Below are 22,017 nucleotides of genomic sequence, written 5' to 3' on the forward strand. Positions count from 1 at the left end.
TCAAGATGAAAAGTAATCCTCTAAAAGAGAGGGTATATTCTTTGTACAGATGTTAATTTTGATCATAGGAAAGGGAGAAGAAGTACTAATAAAATTTGTCAGGACATAGCGCTATTTTGAAATTACTCTTAAAAAGTGAATGGATGTATAATGTGAAAGTATTTTTAAAAATTTAACATTACATTAAAGTAGCTGCCTGAGTTCTGTGACTGGAAATTTGTATGGTAAAGGAAATATGACATTTGCTGTAATGAAATCAAGATGGCTAGAAAAAAATGTCTGAAAAGGCCCTAGACTGAAGAGAAGAAGGACAATTCAGCAAGATTTCTGGCATCATATATCATAGAATGATACTGAACTCATAGCAGCTGTTTAACACTGGAAATGTGAGTTTATCAGTACAACTGAATAAACAAAACCAAAAGAGGTAGAAACGACCCTGAGTCCTGGTGCTGTGTGTGCTGACCATTGCTGAAAGGGTCAGGTTGTCTGTGGCAAGCAGTGTAGGGCGAGATGTCAGGTATTCATTAAGTGATCAAAGAATGGACCTGGAGGTCTGAGTATTACAGGCAAAACCTATGAATATGATAGAGATGATATCATCCTTCCCTTCCCTTCCCTTCCCTTCCCTCACTGCATTTTGAATCACAAGTTTTCCTTCCAACAGCTCCCTATAAGGCACAGGTGATAATGTGTTGTCCTGCAGATTCACTGCTCATTTGTTTGGATTCACCCACGCTCTGTGGATTGTTGGTTTCCACAGGAAAACTAAAAAATCTGATGCAATTTCCCCATACTTTTAAAGGATCTCTTGAGATTTAGTGTTTCCCTCTATCCCTGACTTAACAAGCAGAATTCTACCTACCTAGGCTGATAAATATTGATGTTGTATTGATGATGTTGAAATTGTATTTTGCCATAAGGGTTTTAAGTAAATGTTCTTTATGTAAAACTTAAATTTATAATCTATATATCAAGAGAAAGTGACTAATTAAAGTCATAAGCTTTTCCTTAATTATGTATTGGTGTTCCAATGGTCTATAGCTATATTTTACTCAAGTAAAACACTGAAAAGTGTTTTCCACTTAATATTGATGTGTTTTTATTATCATGTTTGCTGAATTCCCTCCACACATCAAATAGCAGAGAAAATAAAATGGGGCATAAACAGTTTTAGAAAATTAATGCTATAGGGAATTGCTAAAGAAGCTGGAAGGCCAGATTAAAACATTTTCCAGACCTGCTGAGAGCTTATCTTAAAACATGACCAAGATAATTGTTTTATTTTCCTCTCCTGAAACATCTGGAATAAGTTCCTAAAGAGATAAGAAGTGTATGCACAAAGTGCAACTGCAGCTTAGTGTTACACTCCCACATAGCTTTTCATTTAATGTGTTTCAACTACCACCTGGCCAAACAGAGATGAAAATATAGTGAAACATGTTCAAGCTCGAAGAATTGTTCAATCTTTTGCTATTCCCTACCACTCCTCACATGATTTGTCTCCTGCTTCTTTTTCTCAAGGGCTAAATGTTGCAGGGAATCACAGTTTCTAGTCAGCAAAGTAACCACAACAAAGCTCTTCTGGAAATGAAAGCAACATCCAGCCTCTTCTGCTTTTATCTGTAAATGAAACACACTCTAAGCCCATATCTGTTGTTGTAGGCTGTAATGTCTAGGGGAGTTAGGCACCCTTTTATAAATCTCATCTTGGAAATTCCATCTGAGGAGAATTATTTCCTTATTCTTTATGATTATAAGGCATTAGCAGATAAAAGTGTTTTCACTGGGATGACTTATTTGTAGCTGAGCTTTCCATTAATGAGAATATCCTCAGTTTTCTACACTGCCTGTGATTTACACGCTGGAGATGTAAGCACATGCAGCTCAAATATATAGAAATACTTGTATTCAAAATAAATTATAACATATTTTAGGTTAGACAGTGGTAAACTGTGACATGCTAAGGAAGTGCTTTTCAAAGGGAAAGCTGTGTYGGGCCTTTTTGCACCAGTACAGTTAGACAGTGCTGTCCATGCTGGATACATCTGGAAGCAGCAGTGGGATACTGTGCTGGGCTGATCATGAACAGCTCCAGGCATCCCTTCCAGGAAAAGYACATGAGAATGATGCAAGACTTGTTAATACTTAACAAAAGGAAAAAGGGAGTAATTATCCAATTGTACTGAATATATGTGTGACACAGAGAGGTAACTCACAGCTTCTTGATACTACAAACCTACCTGCATGAATTCTGGTAGCAGTGAATGTAAAAGGGTTGTGGAAACAATGCCACCTTCTGAGAAATTCTGTTAGAATTGCCCTTAGTGTGCTAAAATTTAAAATTAAAGCTGAACTATTCCTGATTTGGTGATCTAATTGCTTTGTACATCAGGAGTCTGACTTCTGCTTCTTCAAAGAGAAAGACAGTCCAGCAGCAGTAAAATGTCTGTGTCTAACTGGAAATTACCACCAGAATTGTAGTTTCAAAGATTTTTATTGGAATGAATGCAGTTTCTCTGACTGCCTCCTCAGCTTCTAGAACACTGTGAAGAGTTGAATGAATGAGCCCAGAAGGTGTACTTGAGCATCTTCTCCTTTAACCTCTTTATTCACAATTGAAAAGTTTCAAAATTGAAGATTTAACGACAGAAAAAAATTCTACAGGCATACTTTTTTTTAAGAGTAGTTTGTCAAGAACTGCATCATTTGTTAAGTCAGATCCCACTGCTGTTTGGAATAAGTTTGTATTTTAGAAAAATCAGTTGCCTGAGACAAGACAAAGTATGCCTTTAGTGCTAAAATGATGTCTAAAATTTGCATGTGGTCTAAATCAGATATTTGAGTTTTGCTTTGCTGAGCTTTTTGCTTTATATTTGTTTTCAAGTAATTCCAAAATGAATCCACTTTCATCTCTCCTTTCCCAAGAATTGCAAGTGAGTTAAAATATTTTAAATTATTAGTTAAATAGTTACATTTAATTTAATAGTTAAACTATTAAACTAAGTCATTCCTTTTAGCTAGCCATCTTGTCTGTCAGAAAGAAACAAAGAGAAGAAAAATACAGAGATAAAGCACACAGGAGTTACCAAGAGTAACAAATGTTCACATTAATGTGTTTCAGAAAGCCAAAGATAGATATTTAAATCCTGTTTCAGATCATGTTTTCTACAAAGGCAGGAAAGCTCTACCTTGACTCAGGGTTTTCCTGAAAGCTAATTCCTGGATCCAAGTAGAGTTTTGACATTATTATAATTCAATCAGATGATAATGGTCCCATCTGGCAATAGAATAGCAAGTCAGCCGAGACTGATGATGACATTTTACCTTCTCCAAATTCCTCATTCAAGAGCTCAGAGGACCCATAAATTTGATATCCAGATCTTCCTCCTCACTTCCTCACAGCACAGCAAGTTTTCAGCCCTTTCCTTTTCTTAGTTTTTGCTGAGATTATTCCTGCATTTCATCTCCTGATGTATGTTGTGAAATCCTACTAATTTCCTCACTCTTCATAATCCAGCAACTTTTCCCACCTTAATTTGGCAACATGAYAGGTTCTTAAATGTGTTTTGATTTTAAAGTGTTGTCTTTACYTAATTCTTAGTAGCCTTAAGTAGAGAAGGAGTTATGTATGAGCTTGGCTGTGTCTATACCATTTCTGTAGCCCTTCCCACAGGAATAAGGAAAGCAAGACAGAGGTAGCTGTGCTTTTTAGATGCAGGCTTTTCCCAGAGGTAGCCTGAATGCCATTACTTGTGTTGTTTAGACTGGCATTTACTATCTGAATGCATTAGTACCATGTGCTTAATGAAAATAAACAGTGATTAAAAGTCTGATGATGCTTCCTAATTCAATACTGGGTCTGTACTCACAAGACATGACTGAGACTGCACATTGTTTTCTGAGGAGTGAGGTTTGGATGTGAAGTTCCTTGTCTGTGCCATTTGCTTCTTTTTACCTGTTTGGTTATTCCCAAACCTTTGTAAGGCAGCTGTGAGCCTTGGGAGGAGAAGATAGTGAGGGAGAGAAGGGTTTAATCCAAGCCATTTAGCTGTCTCCTTAGATCTTCCCCTTCCTTCTAAACAACTTCCAGTCTAAACATGAGGGTGTGTGCCTACAGCTATGGGAGAAGCCTGAAGGAGCATCTTAGGGAAGGGCCAGGAACCTCCTGAACTGACTAYATCCCTGACAAAATTGATACCATGGCAAGATACCATGGTAGAGAAGGATGCAGTATTTGTGATCTTGCATTGCTGGAGATACAAGCAGCTTATCTTGCTGCAGGAATGTTCAGTGGAGGATTCTTGTGTTGTTGCTTGTTGTCCACCCCAGTGATACACCTYTGAAGATAAAATCTTTATCAATCTGTAGTGCTCTGTAAATCTCCCTAACAATTTTTCAACAAGCTCTCCTAGGCTTTATTTTTCGTGCGCTGGCAGCAATAAACATTGCAGCAGGTTTTTCTGTCTGACACCTCTCGCTCGTCCTGATCACTATATTTATCGACACACAGATTTGTTTTTTTAAATCTCAGCTTCAATCATACTCATTCTCTCATCTCTGAAGATTGCTTGGCACTACTCTGSGTTTGGTTTGGTTTGGGTTTTTGTTTTAATGACGCTTCAACAGAGATCATTGWGTTTTGAAAACAAACATCCCTTCCAGCCTATCCAGAAAAATGCATTGGAACCTAACAGAATAATCCTCCATCTTGTAGGGTCATTTGATGGATTAACAAAACATGTACTCTGTTGATACTTTGCTGGAATTTATCTTTACTTCTAACACCCATTCTTTGCCAAATTTTATCCATYCTCACTTTACTGAATGATATTTTAGTCCTGAAGTCATTCTGTACATTGTAACAGAACTATGAGAGCAGCGCTGTGCATATGTATAAAAGAATTTGATCCACAGTGCTGWTGGTTTGTTGCTGCCAATATTGTTGGAGTTTTTCCTCTTTTTATTGACCATTTAGTCAATATAAACTCAGAGAGTTTTAAGATTTTTGAGATATGATATACCTCTAATCCTGCTTAGTTTATATGAMCATTGCATATTGAAACTTGAGGTTTTTTCTAAGAAAAATGTTGTAAAGACATTTTTTGTGTTGAGTCAGCAGGTCTGAATTACTGAAAAAATTCTTCAGCCACATTTCTTCATTCAGTCTGTAGTCCTATATTGCTGTATTTGAGAGTCTAGAAAGGGAGGGGGGCATTTCTTCTGCCCTTTCTAAAGAGAGTTTTTGGGAAGGGGGWGGAGGAGTGCTTAGGTTGTGGGGTTGCAAGTTCCACATTCTTACTCCTTCAGCATTAGGAGATTGCAATAAAGATTGCTTTCCCTGTGCTTGGTCTTGCTCCCACACTCCTGCTGTTGACACCATCACCTGCCTACTCCCAGACTCCCCCTTATCTGCAGCAAAATGCAAATCTTGTTCAAATTATGATAGTGATCTCACACCAAGTAATAGCTATTTTGTTGCAAACCATCAGTCATGGATCCCTTGTGCCCAGTGTTGTCACCAGATACAAAGAATAGGCAGGTCAAAGCATCTCTCTTAAAACTAAGCCATTGGGTCAAGCCTCATGCTGAAAGCCTGGGTTCAGTAAGTGCTGAAGCTAAGTTGAAGTTTTCCCACTTGGAAACCCTCAATCTCTGTGTGCAACAGAGAAAATTTGAGGGAGAATAGAGAATTGTACAAATCTCTCAATGTATGCATGATCCATCTGTAGAATCTTCTCAATAGTATAAAGAGGCTCACTGGAGAGAAAACGTTTTAGGTTCTTGCAATTTGTAGTAGTCAAAGTCTAGCTGCAGCCTTTTTTTTTTCCCTTCTCCCTCTCCTCACAGTTTGTTTCCCTGTGGAACCAGTTCTGAGTCTGTGTAATTTTATGTCTTTCTCAGCATTGCTGACAGAAAGGGTGTGCRAAGAAATACTTTGTGCAAACAAGAAATATCTCTGATTGCTTGACTGTTCAGTGTGGAATAATGGAGAGCTTTGGAGCTTGTAGCCATAGGTCTGTGCTTTCCATCTATTGGTGGTTTTATTCTGCTTTGTTATGCTGGCTCTAGCCAATGTGGCTGCATTTCAGAATTCTGTAATGACAAAAGCATCATCTAAAATATTATTTTAAAATAGTCAGATGCAAATTTACACCCATAAATGTAAGAAAAAAAAGCACTGCTTTCTGCAGATCAGAATCTATTTCTCATTTGTTAATGGCTCATTTAATGTCAGTTGAGCCATTTWGCTGCAACGTGTTGTTTTAGTCTATAAGGTTTTTGAAAGAATGCTATTATCATACAGTCCTTTAAAATAATGCCAATAATAATATACTATTAGATAAAGAAGAATGCCATGATTAGATCTATTCCTACCCAAAGGAAACTAGCCAAATTGATAAATTGGTGTGATCTCCTTGCTAAGTAGTTGTTCAGATTTGCCTTGACTCAGTAGTCTCAGTAGTAAGTGGACCAGTAATTTAGGTTCTCTCCATTTTCTGATTATCTTGACCTCTACACCTTTTTTTCACATTATTGAGTGAGCATGGTATTTTTCACACACTAAGTAATACTGACAATAATTGTATGTGTCTGTGTTAAAATAGGGAGATGTTAAGGGTTTTTAATATATATATATAATTCTATTACTTTCTTCCCCTGTGCATCAAAGTTCCATGCAGAGTGCCTGTTTTTACTTAGCTTTTTTTTCTTTTTATTACCCAGAACTTTTCAACCTTGTGTGATCTCTTTACAATTCCCTTTAGAATACATAATTGTGCTCGATCAATTTGTTAAAGGCTTTTGAAGTGTTAAAAAAGCTACATTAAAATTATTTTCTTTCAGGTTTTATGTTAATGAACATAGGTGCTATTCAAAGCAAAGTCAGTGTGTCAAGGGAACTTTAACTAAAGTTATTCATACATAAACTAAAAAAGGAAACATCTTTAGTGGAGGAAAATACATTTAATGAGTAAGTGCAGCACACAATTCCTCCTTTCAAAACTGTCAGTTCATATTGAACCTCCATTCTAGATATCTTACAATTACTTTGTCAACAGAAGGTAGAGTAGTGATGGATGATACATTGGTTCTTGAAACCAAACTTTCTGTGAGTTACTTAGGCTGAAACTAAGTGCTTTTACATTCCAGTCTTATTGATGATAGTGGTTTTATATTTATCACCCTGTCATTTCAGTTGACTGTATCAGCCTCTTCAGTGCAGGAATATGGACACTAATGGAGGTGTGTCCTTAGTGCTCTAAAGGGTCACAGACTCATTCCACTAACACGTTCACAGCCCTGTTATAAGCTCAGAAATCATTTTGCCATTTTAAACAGTAATCTGTGGCTGTAGGTGTATGAGGCCTGTGAAAAACATTCTCCTACTGGTCTTTTTAGCCCATGCTATCTGTTTGACACTGAATATGCTTCTTTCAACTTTCACTAATAATAATGTTACTATTTTGCAACCTGCCCTATAATAGTCAGAATTCTACCAGGGCCTTGAGAGTCCAGGATCAGATTGCAACATTTATTTATAAGAAATTCTGTCAAGAATCAATAATAGTCTTGGGTCTCAAGTTCCTTCTTTAATAATACTTTGATATGATTTGTCACAAGCTAGCCCACAGTATCCACCAGATTTTATTACTTAGCTTGCAGCACAGTCTCTCATCTTTGAGTCATGAGATCAGCCATGGGGAGACCTTTAAAAAGCTATATTCTTTACTGTTTGGTTATTACAGAAAGTCTATATTACTCAATAATATCTTTTATAAGGTGTGCTGTCACATCTTCACATAGATGTTTAACCTCGATGTAGATATACTGAATGCCTGGAGGCCATTTTAGTGACATGGACATTGTTTTTCATGATTGGATGCCAAATGTATCAACAAAAACAACAGAAGTTGGGCCTTATTTTCACAGCTTGGTAGTTCTGACTGAATCTCATACAAACTGTCGATAGCAACTAAGATTTTATTTAGAGTGTAGAGTGTAACATTTTTATTACTTGAAAGTAGCAGAAATTCTGTGAAAGCAATTTAGATTACTTTCCACTGTAATATCAGTTCCTTAGGTTCTACTGTGTAGCTCAATAAAGATCCTACTGTGTCACTCGCATATTGTGGTTCTAAATATATAAGATTTAACTCAGACCTGAAATTSAGATAGTTTCCCTTGCCGTTTATTTATACAGATGGTTTACAAAATGTATTATATGTGTTCTTAAGGCACAATATGCTTGATTCAATGAAATATTCAGKAACGTTTGTTAAAAAGTGCTTTGAGTCAATACTGTCTAACCAGCCTGTGAAATTCAGGTGCTCATCTTCCATTTTTTGTGAAATTAGGARCTGAGAAATCCAGTGGAAGATGGAGATTTGCTCCATGTTTCTTGGGTGTCATCAGAGTCATGCACATGACTAGTACCCGTAAAAGAAATTATGGATAAGCACATTTTCAAAAATCAGGGGTTTTTTTTCCAAATAGGTATTTAGGAAAAAAAAAAGCTTATAATTTTAAATGCTTTTCTTACTAAAGTTTTCTGCTAATAACAGGAATGAGTTATTGTGTGTATCTCTGAATTTGAAGGTTCTTTCCWTTCGATATTAACCATGTTGTTTAGAAGAGAAGGAAGCCTTTAATTTAGGGCATGGGTGAAAAYTGAGTTAGGTTTTTTTGGGCCAGACAAAGCATGGAAGAAGGATAGAAGCACGCACATTTTTCAATACTGCTCATAGAGAGGATCTCAGAAGTAAGTAGGTATGATCATTTAATTTTAAAATATTATGTCTCCCTGGTTTATAATTTTTTAAGCCTRTCCCAGTAAAACTTGTAAAGCAGGTAGGTCTTTGGGAAAGTCAATCCCCATGTATAATAAAGTTACATGGCCTGTTTTAGCTCAGAGCTAAGAATATAGAACTAGTAATAGGTCCATAGAGGGTTGTAATACACATATTAAACCCAAAAATAATTCTAAATTATTTATTAAGAGTGCATAGTAAATGTTGAATTACAGAAAGAAAATCTTRAGGTGAATCTAGAAATTTCCAGTGCTTTGTTTCAGAAATATAACATTTTCATTGGCTAAAATAACTCCAAGACTGAAAAAGCACCTTGGTTAGATAAAGATTTTTCCCCATGAAAAGCTACTAAGATTCTTCTCTTAACAAGAATTAATTGATAAGTGGAGATATTTCCTTCAAAAGACTTTGCAAGTTAACCTAAAACAAAGAGTTAATTACAGATATAATCTAAAATGTAGTAGTTTCATAATATCTGAAACACAGAATTAATTTTGCAAATTGTTCAMATTTCTGTCAGGGACCTTGAAAAGCAAGTCCTCAGGAAATATAGCAATGTGTAATATTCATGTGYAATGTTAATTTTTAGGCACTCTAGTCAATTAATTTTGAAGCATTTAAAAGATTATTGTCTAATTGTGACTGTGATGTTTGATTTATATTGAATGGGTGAAGTAGAAATATGAAAAAATACATTTTCCAATAGATATTTTGGAAAAAGTAATGTATCTGGTACCACCAGGAAGTTAATATGTTTATATGCACACACACACACACACACGCACGCACCTGTGCACACACAAGCACATGAATATACATAAATAATAGACAAGTAGTGGAGGAATTGTATTTACCTTTTATGGTTTTAGAACCATATGTAGCATAGTCAAATTTTCAAATATCTGAATGATCTATCTGCAGGTAGCATCATGTTAGAAAAGATATRTAACAAAGACATCAAATAAGAAGCCTTGAGTAGCCTATGGGAAAAAAACCAAAATGGTATAAATTAGATCTAGACTTGAACACTTCCTATGTAAAATAAAGAAGAAAAAGAACTGGGAAAAATGTGGTGCTTATAAAATAAAAAATATTTAGAGGTGGACATTTCAACACTGAAATTAGAAACAGAGATAGTGGAAATGTAGCTTCCTGCYTGCATTTCATAAACTAACCTGTGCTCTAAATTGATGAGAAAAAGAGAACATGTTAGCCCTAGACTTGCCTATTCTAGCTTGACCTTAAGCCTACAGGTTGAATCTGTCTCATCACAGCCATTCATTCAGCCTATCACTGGTCATTTCCTTAGAGCTGTTATCACCCTCCCTCAGGAATGTAAGGAAATATGTCCATCACATGACCAAAACACAGATGTGGCCTGTCATACAACCTGATTTATACCTGCCACGTCCCTGCCTAGCAGGTATTTGKTTTTTTTCAATAGCCTCCTCTCTGCATGTGTCGAGAGAAAGGCCATTTGGATGGCCTTTGGTGCCTGCAGAAAAGGRTGTGTTATTGGGTGCATCTACAAAGCTTCCCCATTCCAACAKGAAAACACTGCCTGCTCTACCAAACTCATGGTTTTCATTGCTCAAGTTTCCAGCAGTGCACTTACTATCCCTCTAACAAGAGCATGACAAGTGCTTACTTTTTGCCTCATCAGTAAGCAGGAAGGAAAAGAAAAAAGAATGCCCCATTTATACCATTTTAATTTTATGAATSTATAGTGGACACATGCGTGCTTTTTACAACTAGTAGCAGAGTCAGTGTCTTCAAGATCYTTCATTGTTACTGGTCCTGGAGAGCTTTCCAAGATGCAAAACTAATCATACTACCTCAGATCCTGTCTGAGAATTTCCTTGATTTTCTTGATATTTTTCTTTTTTCCTTGTGATTTAGCAGTCAATCCTGAGAAGCCATTGGCTATTTTCATAGTCAGTTAGCTGTAACCTAATAACAGGTTTTGTAARATTCCTCAAAATTGAAAGCAAAACAACATGCATGGGTACTAATTGTACCAGCTTGATGATTCTGTGAAATTTATTATTTACAGGCGTCATTAGTTTTATTGGTAGCAGGCCAAGTGTGGCAGMGATCTATTTAGCGTGTGATAGGAAAGCAAAGGAAAGTGTTAACTTGGGTTTTGATCTTATCAGCTTCAATCACTTCCATAAATCTGTGTTCTAGAAATGCATCTAAGTTTGTCCTAACTTTCCTGGGAAGCCCATATTTCCCTCTAGTCCCATCAAAGTTCACTTTATTAACCCAGGAGTTATAGGTTTCAGCAGAAATAAATTCTTTTAGCAGCAACAAAATGTACTTGTCAGGCTTTCCACCAGATTCTCTGAAAATCTCATTCTTTTGTGTAGGAGCCACATTTTGTATGCTTACCTCTGGCAGCTGCTCTTCTGCAGTTCATTTGCCATCTCCTGCACCCACATGCACACCAGTAATACTCACGTATTCRTCAACGTGTGTTTGTGTTCCCATCACTTCACTTAAACATAATTCACAGGGGCCAAAGGAAATGGTTGCCTTTTTTTTTTAATGAATAGAATTAGGAAAAAATAAAAACAAGCAGAGGAAAAGACAGGTTTTATACTCCTGAACATTTGCAAGAGTACTGAATGGTGAGGGAGAAAAGAAAATTTGATTTACTATAGAAGAAAAATACTAAATCCTACATACTCATCCTTGGCTTTCAATTGAGCAGAATAAACAGTCTTGGTTTAAATAATGGCTTGTTTGCAGTTCTGTTCTGGTTATGCCTTATGGAAGTATTCAAATTCTCTTGCTTAGAAGTGTAAAAATGCCTTTGAAAGGTAGATCTTCCTGAGCAATCTTCTGATTTGCTTCTTAAGCAAATTTACCTGATTTTTGCCAGATCTGTTGGCTGATCTTTTTGATGTTTTCTTAGGAACCTGGAGGTTGTCTGTGTTGTGTTTATGAATGTAGCACGTGTATCTCTGTAGTTCTTGTATGGCTTCTAAAAGGCTATTTCAGAGTTAAATCAGCTGTTCTGGCCTTAGATCTGAAGAACAGCGGCAGTTCACAGSTTTTGACAATCTCAGTAACAGACAATGGCTTTTGAATATTTACTTAGTCTAATCTGAATTAGGGAGCTACTTGATGAGAAGATGAGACTTTGGCCAGGATTGCAAAGAGATGCTTTGAAATTAMGAAGTTGAAAGGAATTAGAACGTAATCCTCTGCTCAGCATCTGATCCCCAATAGAACAAAGTGGGGGAGTGAAAAAACACCAAAACAAGGAAACCTAATTTGAGTTGTTCGGTCTCCTGAAACTAAGTGTAGCTGTGTCTTGAGTATTCTTGTATTTCTAGAACCCCTTTTTTTTCCTGCTATGATATTCTTGTAGTTAATTCCATTTACTCCACCGAACAGCATGACATCATGATGGTCACAGAGGGAATGGATGGGCACATCTACACTGCACTGTGCTGCAGAAAGCAATATAGCTACAGCAGCATGGGGCTGTATACTTACAGGGCTGGATTCCCTCCAGAATGTAAGAGAACTCATTTAAATTTAGCTCCAGGATCTATATATTGCTWTACACTGTTCTATGACAGAAGATAAACCTGGTACGCCCTGCTGGGATTAAGATGGTTGATAATCAGGCGTTTCAGTAACATTACCAGCTTAATCTAAAAGTTTCATTGTAGGAGCTAGAAGATTTGTGAGTTCACGTTGGAAAGAAATGAGACTGGAAAGCARTGAAAAGGAGGGCTTCATCTCTGAGCTGCAATTGTGAGTTCTTGGGAAGTAAATTCAATGCACTGACTTTGACCTGAAATGAAGATTATTCTTGTGCTTACTGTGACTTACTGTGCTACGTGGTGATCTTRCATTTGTTCACCATACAGAGAAACACGGCAATTCCTAATTCCTCCTGAAAGGAAATCACTGTATTAGAATGCTCGGAGTGCAGCACAGGAATGTGCATTTCCAGTAACTCATTCATTAGCACTGAACATCCGGAGAAGGAACATGCTCACTGCCCGCTGACAAACTCAGACCATTTGGCAGGTTTTGAGGTTTTKCAGAGGTTGGCATTATGACATGGGCTGAGCTTTTAACCTTGCCCACAACATTAATAAAATTGAAACTGAAAGAATGCGTACTCCAAGCAGGGCATGTTCCCAGGTTTGTGCCAAGGTCTAAGCCATGCTGTACCTCAGGACTCTGAGCTCTGAAGTGCTTATTAATTTTTCCCTGTAATTCTTAATAAAATTGTATTGCAGCATGAAAGCAAYGAGGGCTTCTCTGACAATTTACTCTCTGCAAATTCAAATCTATGTAAGTGAAACGAACTGTCTGCATTATATTTCAAAAGTAATGAATTCAAATTCTGTTGGGATTGTAATTTTATTAGAAATTCTGCGTATCTTCTCTTCTTATTATTTTTGGGTCAAATGGACCATTATAATGATTGATCAACATTTAATTTGTTATCATCCATAAGTACTCAGCAAATAATGAAAATACCCTGTCTCTTCGTTAAAGAATCATCAAAAGTGACGGCAATAAGATACTTTTCTAATTAATTTTTTGCATACATGTAGATGAACCTTGTATACCTCTGGAGCTTTGGCTGACCACTCAAACATCTGGTAGGAAAAACTGAGTAGTAGAAGAAAAACTATATATACACTACAGCCTTCATTTTTAGCCATGCTCACTGTAAAATAAATAACATACCGGGCTGTAGGCTTTATGATAATGCTCTAAGTTAATAATCTTGAGCACAGCAAGAAACTTTAGATGTTACCATACTAATCAGGCATTTCTGTAGCATAATCAGTTCAATCTAAAAATCAAAACTCATGCACCTCTGTTCTAGGAACTAGGTCTGTACTTTCTAGCTGGAAAGAGGAGAGACCAGGAATTTAGYTGTATTTATTTATGTTTATTGACTTTTTTTAAACTGATAACTGATTCTTTTGGATTTGTTAGGCTCATTTGCTCATAACTTCCATTGACTGATAACCCATGAAATGTAGGCGGGAAAGAGCATTCAGTCCAATGTATGCATACATAGGTATTATACATAGTTTTGATGGAGAGACAACTGGGCCTTATTTTCAAACATTCTTAGTGCATAGAAATCCAACTGAAGCTTACAAAAGCTGAAAAAAAAAAAAAAAGTTTCTGGAAATTGGGAGCACTTTTCTTAGTGTAACCAGGATATTCCGTTAAGAAAACCTGTAAATTGATTGTTCTTGGTCTCCACTGGTCTAAATACAGACTGAGGCAAGAATACTCTTGTCATGATGCAAAGCAAAACTAACGAGAAAAAGATATTCTTTTTTTCTGTCAGTTATCTTCAGTGGGACCAGAGCTAAAGTCATTATAGATTAAGATTATTGGTTTATGTATTTTATCAATAATGCAGAAATCAGGCATCTCAGTACATATCATGTATTTTTTTCTGAGCAGGCCTACAGGTGTGCTCAAATTATACCACAGTGGGTTGTTCATGAACAGTGATGGTTTTTGCACGTTGTATCACTATTACCTTTACCTCTGCACAAAACCAACTCACTGTTCCTCTCTGAGTGTATTCCATGATATACTTGCACGTGAGACTTGTAATTACTTCATGTGTCTCATAAATCCCTCCACAGCAACCTTGACTAATTACAAGTGGGCAAGSTAACGTATTGTGGTTGGCACTGAACTCCTCACAAGACTGGCCACCTGAGAGGCCAAAGTCCACAGAATTTTTAAATTCTCAGTTGAAACCTTTCTTCCATGGAAGCACCAATTTGTCTCTTTCTTTACTATCCAGGTGTCAGTTTTCATAAAACGTATGGCAGGCTTTTTGTCCTTACAGTTTCTACAATTTTTCCCCTTCCTTAAAGGAGGGGAACTGACAGATGGGTGAAAGAGCAAACAGTGCAATGTTGTGTGTTTTATCTTTGAAAACCAGACTATAATGATATAGAAAACTTCACTCACAAAGCTGTGAAATATCAAACAATGCTCACAAAGTTATGTGACAAACACCWCTCACAAAGTTATGAAATACCTTATAAATATGAAATATCTTATAAATATAAAAGGTGAAACTCTGATTTATGCCAATAATCTCCTCAAGCRCTAATGTTTGTCTAATGGATTCAGTTACCAAAAATTATTGCATATGCTACAGAAAGCATTATAATTTGAGACTCACCTGTGCCATTATATCAAAGCTAAAATTATTCCATGAGACTCTGGAACATTCCATGTTGGTTGATACTACGTACTTTTAACTAAAAGCTTCTCCTTTCACTTTACATCAACAGAAGTGGAACAATTAATGCTTCAAAATACAAGAGAGGCTTTTGTTCTTGTTTAAATTTTTGTACCTTAGCTTGAAAGGTATCTTGAGCTCCTTTGAAGTTTTCCTTTAATATACTGCACCCAAACCACTTCTTTATAAGAGCCTCATTTAACTTTCACATTTTAAAGATCTTTCAATGCAAGCCCAAATGTAACAAAAGAAAGTGATAATTGTTGAAACAGACAGAGTTGTTGAATAGTGTAGAATCTTATGGAAGCCACATCCTGGAAGTATCCTGTGCAACTCTGGCTCTGGTGGATAGCTGGCAGGTAGGTCACATTGCATAAGATTTGCTTCATGCTCTAGACTAATGTTTTYGTGAATTATTAATCTAGTTTAATAATTCACAGAGACCCCAGTTCCACAGAGCTTGTGTGGCCCCTTGCAGAAAGCCCCACTTGGTGCCAGTGGCATTCCCTCAGAGGTCTGCTTGTGCAGCTCTCAGGAGCATGCTTAAATGCCAGTTCTCTCAGTCAGGGTTAGAATTCTGTAGCTTTCACTGGGCATTGGATCAGACTGTCTATTCTTTGGTGAAGGTTTGGATTTTCTCCTCCTGTGTGTGAAAACAGCCACCACCCAGCTGATAGTAACAAGAACAACAACTGAAATGCTGATTTGAGACTTCGCTGCAGCCACTTAGGACTGCAGGCAGAAGGTCAGGACAACCAGCACTGAGGAGTGCAGAACTGTTTGTGATTAATCCTGTTTGACTGCCCTGGCACTGCAGTGGCTGTATAGCAGTGGTATTCCTGCCCAACAGCAGTGTGTGTAGTAGAGCCTGCAGAAGCTGTGATTGTTTTCATACCCCTATTTAATTCCCTGAATTCATTGTGAGTAATTCTTAATAGCGTACAGTTTAGTGTACAGTTTATTTAATTTACCCTATAGAATTGGCCGTTTCAGATTTCTGATGTCTGCCTGTCTTTGAGGCTCTGATGCTGTCATCAGACTCCATCATGAGTGAGAAAATGTTGATGCCATACTGTGGTTTGTGAGCCATTTATCATGTCTATATTTCATCTTGTTTTTGTGCTGCTACACATACCTAGAGTTGTGAGAACTCACTCAATTTCAGACCTCTGAACATCTAATTCTCATGCATTATACTTACTTTCTTTCTTTCTGAACTGGGTCAGATGTCCCTTTCTGTAATAATTTAATTAACACTTTGAAATAATGATGCATTAATTAATGCCAGATTACAATGAAAATGCTACAGAATTACATTTTATATCAACATTAATGCAAAATGAGTTCCTCCTGGATAATATTTCTTACAGAGAATACAAAAAGAGATAATACTAATTAGGCCATCAATTTAAATTTACCATAATTTCAATCCATGTCACTTATCTGTTCTCTAGCACAAAACCTTCTGTTCTACCATACACTTTTTGCTGCATTGATATCAGTATGGCAGCCAGACCGGGAGTAATTTCCTGATGTACAATTCTTATACATTATAATACATTTATGTACTGTAGTCCTGGGTTTGCATTGGTGTCTACATTGTGGAGGACTGAACTTTACAAATCAGGTATAGGTTTAAAACTGTTCTGACATAGATCTTCTCTGGGTAGAGAGACTTCACTGGCAAAATAAYACCCTCACCACAGGCACAGGATTTTGTGTTGTGCACGGCACGTTATTAGTCTGAAGCACACAGTCCAGGTTATTCTAATTCTTCCTGGCATGGCCCAGATTTGCTGCTGCAAATGCAACATCTGCAAAGTCATTCTTTTGTGAGTATTATTATTTTAACTGCTTCATACCAAAATGTTAGGCAAATACGAAATCAAGCTTTCTGTTTCCAGGACGCTTCAGTCCTCCTATGCATTTCCACATCTGAAAAAATGGTTTATTTAAAGTGTTTCTGATCTCACTGCAGTTTGGTGCTTTTTTCTTTATATGACCATCGCCTAGATACTGCCTTTTGTGCAGGTAAGAAAAGAGAATGAAAAACACAATTCTGAGATGCAAAGCATGAAAAAATTTAGTGGAGATGATTCAATTTCAGTGACCAACCAAAACAGCTTTGYTTTCCTCTCCCCTCCTGACTCTCTAGCAGTCTGGTGGAACCTGCTGGATCACCAGAATTTCCAGGTCCTTTCTGTTCYACAACCTATGCCTAGGACCAGGAGAGTCGTAGCACAGAGGCCACTCAGGCTGGCTTGGAAGCACTGATGCTCATTTAAAATTTCTAAGAAATACAGTAAACTCTCATCACTAGATGGGCTAATAACTCAATGCAGAGTAGACAGTATACTGGAACAACTATGATAACTACTAATTGGACTGAATTGATGTTGATCACAGTGCTCTGGAATTAAAAAATCTCACAAATCTTTTCTATCAGTGATTTCTGAGAATTGGCAAAGATGGGTTTTTGTAGCTCAGGACTCATGCAAGTATAATAAAACCATGTATGGTAAACCAGCTTTGTGCTGAGGAAAAATTTACTTTGTGCCAATCTACASTGCTTTCCCTTCCCAAGTGTTATTAATCCCTTACTTTCAAAAGCAATGAAGTATATTCRAAAAAACATAAAGAGAAAGTGAAGATTATTTTTAGATTTCATATCACATCAACTAGAAACTAATTGGATTAAATATTTTAGTAAAAAATAGCACACTGTTCCAGACTTTTTATTTAGGTTGCCCACTTTCAATATGTGTTTTCTACTGTTTAAGTATTCACATTGTATTCTTTTCTTATTAAGGTATATGGTCCCAAAATGAAGATMTTTTAATCTTAATCTTTTAGATGATCTTAAATCTTCATTGCTAAAAATCATATGATGATGATCCAAATAAAATAGTTTAGCTGGACAGCTATCTGATGGTGCTATRTTTAGTTGAAACTACAAATGAGTATCTACAGGGGATGGAAATAGGGTTTGATGCCTCCCTTGAAGATGACATCTTTATGGAACATAAAAACCTAAATGTGCAGATATCAGAGTTAAGTTCAAGTATTTTAGTACCCACATATTTAAGTACTAGGCTTTTATTCTGCCACATTTCCAGCCTTAAATCAGATGAGGAATACTTGTGATGTGGTGGCTGATAGGGGATTTCAACAACTTGTCAATTTTAACTTTGCATTTAAGGCTTCTGCAGGACATCCTTCTATGACAGCACCAACACATCAGTAACASCTGCCACTTTCCAGCTGACCACACCTGTTGACACCTAAGTGCATTAACAAATCAACTAACAATCTTCTGGTTCTTTTTCATCTGTGTTAGTAYTGGTAGGTCTGTGCATAATAAATTAGGATATACAATGTATTCCATGTTTAAATTGATTCTGCTGAGTACCAAACCGGTTTCAGGTCATATTGCTTAATGATACATCTAACTCAGGAAGGATAATTCTAAGAAAAAAAAAACTGTTTCACAGATAGAGGTAACTTTTGTATAATACCATCCCCAGTCTTGTGAGTGATGTGAATTTTGTCCCAGAAAAGTAAAAAAGTTCATTTCYATATGGGCTTGCTTTATTTAAATCTGAAGGAGGAAAGCCCTAAAAGAACTGACTTGGAAGGTTACACTGGTAGCCAGAAAGCATGGAGCCCTTACTAGAGTCTGGAYGTAGGAGCACAACACAAAAAATATCAAGCTAATTCCAGAGGGGGTGATACATCCCTGGGAAGGGGGCTGAGCATGAATTCTGAAAGCAAGAGAGCCACACTGATGCTACACCTGTGTTTATACATCCTCCACCTTGGTRGTGGTAATTGATCAGGGACAGCACTGCACTGATGGTACCATGCTGCTTCCAGTTCTGCTGCATTGGTACATCCAAGTGTGGTTGTAATTGTTCAGAAGCCGTTTGTCAAAACACAGACGTTTCTCAAAGCCAAGACAAATGCTAATATCACCAGAGTTATAGGCTCAAATTTTCCTAGTGAAAATTTAAAAAACTGCTACTCACATTTATGAGAGCTATACTACATAGATTGGCTAATGACTATTGAACATTTGAAATATCTAAGYTGAAAAACAGTGAATAAAAACTGTAAGAACTGAAGAATGTTGAAAAAATTCAAAGAAATCACCAAATCATTATAAGACATCAGCTTATGGATATTTAGTAAACAATAGTTTTCTAAGTTATTTGCTATACATTGTTCATTCATCTCTAATAAGTATCATACAGTATAAATGGTATTTTTATTTCAGCTCCTAGAACATAAAAACTCTGTAGAAGCTAGCTGAGAATTTTGCAAGCGTGTCTGAATGCCGAATCAACTGAGGTAAGTTGGAGTTTATGTYCCTGAACATATTGTACGATCGGTGGATAAGGCAGGGTTTAAATATAGATTGAAAACCACAGGCTATTAAGTATCTAGGAATATTTTACCTTATGGAGTTGAAGTCTACAACTAAACTTAACAAAGAGGTAATGTGAAATACACTGAAAAAGARAACTGCTGGGTGGTCTTTGCCACATAGTGTATTGTGTGGTGGAAAAGGCTGAGAGCCGTAGCAAAGATAYTGGGACCAAACCTGACACACCGTATACATTAAACATGTTGCTATTTACCMTTCTGAGAAAAATTCTTTAAGGAACTTGTGGGCTGATTAACAAAAACTTTATAGCATTATAGGAAACCCAAAATCTGGGATGAAAAYGCAAGTGTTAGCCAAACTTTTAGGTGGAGCAAATTTTCCAGAGTTAGAAAAATATTGTTTTTTTTGTGAAGCCAAGGAAAGGATGCCATGTAAGTGGATCTCAGCCCATTTGGACAGCCTCTGAAAATGCACAAATATACTTTTTCATTTGTTCTCATTAACAAGGGTGACCTGAAAAGAGCTGCCTGCAGTGCTGAAAGCTATGGCTAAGTCRACTTTAAATCATAAGAAAATGCTGGGGAAAATACASAGKGGAAARATGGGAAGCCCTATGAAACCAAATKATGTAAAAAGTGTAAGATTTGTTTGAGGTATTTTTATTTTTRTATTATTTTTRAGTGTCRCAGCCCTGAKGGCACCACCAGGCCTCACTGGCCTCGAGGCTCCCTGGCCCTGTCCAGCTCCTGTCAGCCTCAGACACACAGCAGGGCCCGTCCCCATTCCCACATCTCGGCCCATTCCCACATGTTGCCCACCTTGGCCCATCTCTGTGCCTCAGCACATGCCCGGGTCAGGGKATGTCACTCCTGCCCTGTCAGGAGTGGCACAAGCCCCGGTTGCCAGCCCAGGCCCGGCCATCCCGTGGGGGCTGCACGGTCCCGTCCCACAGAGCCTTGGCAGGAGCGCTGCCCGGTGTGGTGTTAGTGTACGTCAGACCATGGAATGGCATCTGTTCCTTTCTCATCTTGTGAAACCATGTTGGCCCAGACCAGGGCTACAAACACTTGCAGTCACAGTCTTTCTGCAGACAGAGACACACTGTGAAAACTGCTCTGCTTCTCTGCTAGGACTGGCACAGASGCCTGGTTAGTAAAAGACAGACTTSGGTAATTTCTGAGGGGTTTGAGTCAAGCCCTTCAACCATATATGTTATGTCTTCCCCTCCTCTCTGCTCACTTAAGTCTTCTCAGAATTGCCACTCATGGCTTCATAAGCACCATAGCCTGAAATGCTCAAGAGAGGCAATGGAGGAGGGTTACACAGCGAATGCAAAGAAGGAGTTGTAGTGTGCTGCCCTATTCCTGCTGCTTTGTTTTTGATTAATGGGACAATATGAGTACTGTTAGGTAGACCTCAAAAGATGTGGACAGATGCTTGTCTTAGGGCTCTTCAAAGTGCTCTTACTATGTATGTATCTTAAGTATTCTATGATTGTAATTTTCATTGAGGTTTGGTGGCTCTATTCCATTTGTATGGGTATCCAATTACAACTCAAATATTTGCACTTGACAGCAGTTTTAGGCTACATAGTTAAAAGAAAAATGAACCAAATGCGGTACATACTTTAATAACAATCAGTCTTAAGAGATTTTTTTGAAGAACAACTTCTGACCCACCAGGATTATTAAACATCCCATAGCATTTTTTGTAAGATTAGTCACAGTGTCTTTCTGAAACTCAATTYATATTATTACATTCTGCCTCCATAAATCACCCTACAGTATCAACTGAATATAGTATTCTTCTGTCACATATTGTTGTAGAAAGTTAAAAAGCTGTCATGTTCCACCTCAGAAATGGATCCACTTTGCTAGAATRTAATGCAGTTCTATTACAAGATTTAAAACTTCTTGTTATTTTACAATCCAGTACATTTGCAAGAGAATCCATTTTTTTTCAGTGCTTCTTGGTGTCCTCATCTATATCAATGAATATAGAAATGATAAGTATCAGTATTTTGCAGACACTTATTTCCAGAGATTTTTCCCTAGGAATGAACACAAAAGAAAGAAAACCATATATTTCCATTAGCACCAGCAAGGAACCAAATATTTAATTTTTCAAATGTGATTATTTACTTAATACATTTTGTTTCTTGGCAAGTCTTGCAGATGATGCAATAAGTATCACTCCTTCCTTTTATTCAGTGTTAAGCAAGCAGCTCATTCTCCTTCTTTATTCTTTTCTTTTGACTGAGAGGAAAGCCAGCAGCCCTGTTCCTCTTGATTATTATATATCTCATATGTTTGCCAGAATGGGGATATAAACCTAGTGCTCTATCCAGAATCAAGTGTGAATAATTACATTCTGCCTACCTAAATTCCCACAGTGATTTCATTTGGGTACAGTATATTTCTTCATTTCCTGCTCTTGGGCCTGTTTTGGCATCTATTGAAGTTAATGGAAAGTTCTCAAAGACGGGTGAAGGAAAATGTCCATAAACTATTGAGTAATTCTGTTGTGGTGTTAAACAGCTTGAGTGGACATAAGCAGAGTTGTCTGTC

At 37.2% G+C, this 22,017-nt stretch overlaps 1 long non-coding RNA gene across 1 annotated transcript in view; it reads left to right on the forward strand.

The window, feature by feature from the left end:
• Nucleotides 1-22,017, forward strand: part of LOC130577703 (uncharacterized) — a 277,294-nt gene that overhangs the window by 154,772 nt on the left and 100,505 nt on the right. The window contains exon 3 of the long non-coding RNA XR_008965799.1: nucleotides 19,340-19,413. This is a non-coding gene — a long non-coding RNA (uncharacterized LOC130577703). The remainder of the gene's footprint in view (nucleotides 1-19,339; nucleotides 19,414-22,017) is intronic.

Source organism: Malurus melanocephalus, unplaced genomic scaffold (genome assembly GCF_030028575.1).
Source record: "Malurus melanocephalus ecotype Western Australia unplaced genomic scaffold, MMel_1.1 scaffold_8, whole genome shotgun sequence".
Lineage (NCBI taxonomy): Eukaryota > Metazoa > Chordata > Aves > Passeriformes > Maluridae > Malurus > Malurus melanocephalus.